Here is a 4,827-nt window from a genome sequence, read left to right as displayed (position 1 = left end):
ATGTAAAATGAGAGGCTGAGTCTGCATATGTAGGGCTCATATTCCTTGGAGCCAAGTATGAAAGCTTTATTACAGAACTTCTTCCACTCTATCACATGTAATATGAGAGGCTGTGCCCACTTTTACTATGCTCATTATCTCCTGATATATAACATAAAAGGCTAATATTCTCTTGTATAATAAAAAAGGTTTACAGTGCCTGCTTACAACAGGCTCATATACATGATTAATGCAACCAGTCCCCATTCTTCTTCTTCCTGTTGATGAAGACAGACCTTTTTATATGCAGGGGAGGTTGTCACTTAAAGTTATATTTCATGCTTCCCATTTTTGAATACATGCATCCAGAGAAATAGCACACAGTGGAAAACATGTCATAGTGCTCAGGTGTTACAGACCTCATGGATGTTCACAAGTAGGAGGAAAAAAGTAGAAAGTAAGTAGCGTTTGAGATCTCAGAACCTTTTGTGGAGACTTTTTGTCCCCATGAAATAAAAATCCACCAAGTGGTGAACTACAGAGTAAACAAAAACTTAAAAAAAAAAACATAATAATCTCAGATCTTCTTTAAAGATTAGGCAAACTGGGTCTATGGTGTAAAGAATACAGCAGTGTGAAGTGCTGCCCTGGAACAACAATTTTCATTGTACTGCAGATTATAGAAATGTTGTTAAATGCAGGCCCAGTGGATACAATATCTATACCTGGTTGCTGTCAGGTAGCTGCAGTGAGAGGTGGAATGCTCTTTTTTTTTAAACAAAAAACATCTTTATTAAATTATCACTCAAGACATAGGCAATCATACACTTATATAAATGAAAAAATATACTGATATCCCAGCTGCATGCATTTTATATCACAATCCATATTGACATAATCCTAGTTTCAAACATGATACATCACTTATTTTCTACCCAATCATTGTCAAACATTACATAACTCATTCAAGTCCGGCCTTCTTTTAACCCTCATTCCTCTCCTGTATGTATTGTTCTCACAATTCCCATATTTTCCTATGTAATTTGTTCCTATCCTTTTTTAAAGATATCAATTTTAGTTGTTTTATCTCTGTTACTATATTCACTACTTCTCAATTGGTTTTGACCTTGATTTCCATTTTCTAATAATTGCTTTTTTTGGCAGCTACCATAGTTAACCTTAGCAAGGCCTTACTATGTCTAGGCAATTTCGATTCTGTACAACAGCTCAGAAGAATCATTTCCCTAGTTATGTCAATTTGGTCATCAATTATCTCTGACAGAGCAGTCTGTAGGGAATCTTTACAGTCTGCCATCAAATCCAGAAAATATGTTCCCAATTACCTCTTTCTTCTTCAACCCACCTCCAACATTTATTGTATACCTGAGGAAACATTCTCTAGAGTCTACATGGGGTATAAAAATATATAAACATTTCCAAGCAAAAATCTTAAACTATCTAGATTTTTTGTATATATGGGAGACATACATATATCCTCCATTGTTTCTTTGTTAATTGCTTATCCAATCTCTCTTCTCAATCCTTTCAAACTTCTCTGATTGATTCTTACAGTTATATAATATTTTACATGCTCTACTAATTATTCCTTTTTTGATGGCAGCTTCTGTTCTAGATTCATTTAAGACCCCCCCATTTCTTTCTCTTTGCCTATACTCTGAAATCAATCCCCGACAGGGAAGGCAATCTCTAACCTGCAGTTCAAATAAATTCTTGGCCTCTTCCCATTCCATTATCTTTCCCTCTCTCATTATTTGCTCCCAATACCTCAGTTCCTTTGCCAGTTTTCTCAATCAAATTTCAGCCCCCTCTTACCTATTGTCTGTATCCCCAATTACAGTCATCCCTATTGGCAGAATCTGCTTCCTTCATTCCTGTGTTGGCTTAGTTCTTAGAATATTTTCTGCTACTTTATGAATATAATATTCTGTATGATTACTGTTTTTCTCCTTAAAGATCTGCATCCAAAATCCCAGTCTCTCCTTTTTGCTTGAGCTTCCACCCTGTTTCATCATCATCCCTTTCCACTTTGAATTACAGGTTACTGCTTGTGCTATGTATAGGAGCCTTAACTGTGTAGCTGTGAAATACCCCTTCAAATTGGGTAATCCCAATCTGCCTCATTCTATTGGAAGAATTGTCTTTTCCCACTTGACTTTTGCTGTCTTCCCCTTCCAGATAAAATCATTCAGCTCTTTATTAATTGCTATCCACAACTTTGGCTGATAAAATATGACTGACCTTTGTATAAGACTAAAGGGACTAAAAACATTTTCACTGCTTGTATCTTACTATCCATATCCATATAACAGAGCTTCCAATTTCTCAGTTTTGTATTATCTTTTTTAGTCTCTTCCCACATAACCTTAGCTGCTGCGCTGAAATCATTTTTAATCCATACATCTAAATGCTTTATTTTATCATGTCCCCATAAATATGGTTGTTGCTAAATCAATTCATGTGTGGGTACAAAATGTATCGCTATTGTCTTTGTTTCATCTTAATTGATTTTGTATCATGAAAAGACTGAAAACTGTCTCAAAAATTCCACAACACTGTAATGTCCTTTTTTGGTTTTGTCAGGTATAAAATAATATCATTTACAAATAGAGCCAACTTTTCTTGACTACCATACTTATTATATCCTTGAATTTCTGAGTCCCTTATTTTCTTTGCCAATGGTTCTAAATATAAAGCAAATAACAAAGGGGAAAGAGGACACCCCTGCCTGGTTCCTGTGCTCAAGGAGAAATTATCAGAGAGGAACCCACCCACTTTAATTTTCACCTCTGATCCCTAAGATATCCTCCTAATCAACCTTATAATTTTACGAGGGAATGGAAATGTTACAATTGCCCTGTTTATAAAGTCCCAGTTTACTCTGTCAAATGCATTCTCTGCATCAAGATCCATTAACAGTGGCATTTTCTTACATGTTGCTTCCCTTTGGATTGTCAATGTTCTGTTAATGTTGTCAAATGATTGCCTCACCTCTACAAAACCACACTGATCCATATCTATAATTTTGGCATCACTTTTGCCATTCTTTTGGCCATTATAAACATAAATAATTTAAAAATCATAGCTTAGTATTGAAATGGGCCTGTATGAAGCTAGATCAGATGGATCTTTACCCTCTTTAGGTATTACAGCTACCACTGCTTTCTTCCAGGATGTTGGTACTTCTCCTATTAAAATACTGTTAAAACCTTCCAGATCTTTAAAAGTTTTTTTCCATCATAGCTTCTAAACTTCCACAAGAATACCATCTCTTCCTGGGGACTCTCCTGTAGACTGGTTATACATTACCATTTTATCTCATCTCCTCCTATCCTGTTAGTAATTGAGCCTCATCTACCTCTAACCTTGGAAAATTTAATTCTTCCAAAAACATTTCCATTTGTATCTTTTATTGAGTTCCTTATTTCTCTGCTTTATACAGACTTTAACAGAATTTCTGAAATATTTCTAATACCTCTACAGGATCCTGTTACTTTCCTTGTTATAGGCTCCCTAAGCTTGGCAACAGCCCTTACTAGTTTTGTTTACCTGAGTTACTGTGCTAATTTTTTTTGTGCTCTAGACTTATCAAAAAAAGCAAACAAGAAAAGTTGTGTAACAGCAATCTTTCTAAACTCAAGCATATTATCAAGGTAATCTCTTATTTTCTGTTTAGCATTCTGCAGTTTCTCCTCTTCTTGTTCTGTGAGATTCCCCCTATTCTGCCATACTTTAACATTTGTCAGTCCCTCTAAATAATTTTTACTTCTTAACCATTATCTCCCTTTCTTTTAATTTCACCCTGTTTTTAAACTCCACTTTAATTTTATCCCATTTCCATCTATATTTTCAGAAGAAATGTCTATCTTCTGTAATAGCCCCTGAATAATTTCCACTACCCATTCCTTAAATTCCCCTCTTTTCAACAGATAGATGGGAAAGTGTCAGTACCTCATTTTTATTTCATTGTCCTGTGTTTTTAATTATTACTGGCACATGATCTAAAACAGTTATTGGATGTGTATCAAGACCTTCAATTAAATGCACATGTTCCTGTGAAATGCAAATCCTGTCTAGCCTAGACCAGTTTTTGTATCGTTGTCATCTTTGCATCTTTCCTGTAACTAGTGTAGTCCAGGTACAGATTTTCTGCATCCAGGACTGTTTGTAAGCTTCTGAGAGGTACCAAAGTCTGATCTTCAATTTTTCCTTTAGATCTGCTAGTTCTCTCCTCTCCAGCACTTTTACTAGCTTATTAGTCTAGCACTTTACCATACCAGACTTCTTATAGCAATTACAGTAGCACATAAAAGAGCTACAAGCACTAAACATTCTACAAGAAAACAGCTCCAGTACTTATTATTAATGCCCACCCCTCCAGGCATGTCTAAAGGCCAGTTCCCTGTGTTTTCTCCTATTAACCTGGTGAACGTGGGCATCCTGAGGCAGTGTAGCAACTGCCTCATGTACACCAACAACCCTCTCCTCTTACCTTCCAACACTCAGACTTGCTAGAGATGCACTTATATATCCAAATTGGATACTATGCACTCTCCAGCCAAGACTGGAATAGCTGGTCAGGAGGAGAAGGTCAACACTTGCACCACACCACATGGAACACACACCAGCACTGCCTTCACATAAAAACAGAAACCACACACCCATCTTCACGGAGACTCTCAACAGAAATTTACCCAAACAGCACAGACCTCCAAGGCAGAAATGCACTTGACTACCACAACACAACACTAATCACGAGACACATAACTCTCTTAAACAGTGTGCCACTCAACCGAAGCCCCTACTGCAAAATAGTACGCCCAGCACACA

This window comes from Protopterus annectens, chromosome 4.part0 (genome assembly GCF_019279795.1).
Source record: "Protopterus annectens isolate FY-2018-M chromosome 4.part0, PAN1.0, whole genome shotgun sequence".
Classification (NCBI taxonomy): Eukaryota; Metazoa; Chordata; order Ceratodontiformes; family Protopteridae; genus Protopterus; species Protopterus annectens.
This window is presented reverse-complemented; position numbering follows the sequence as displayed.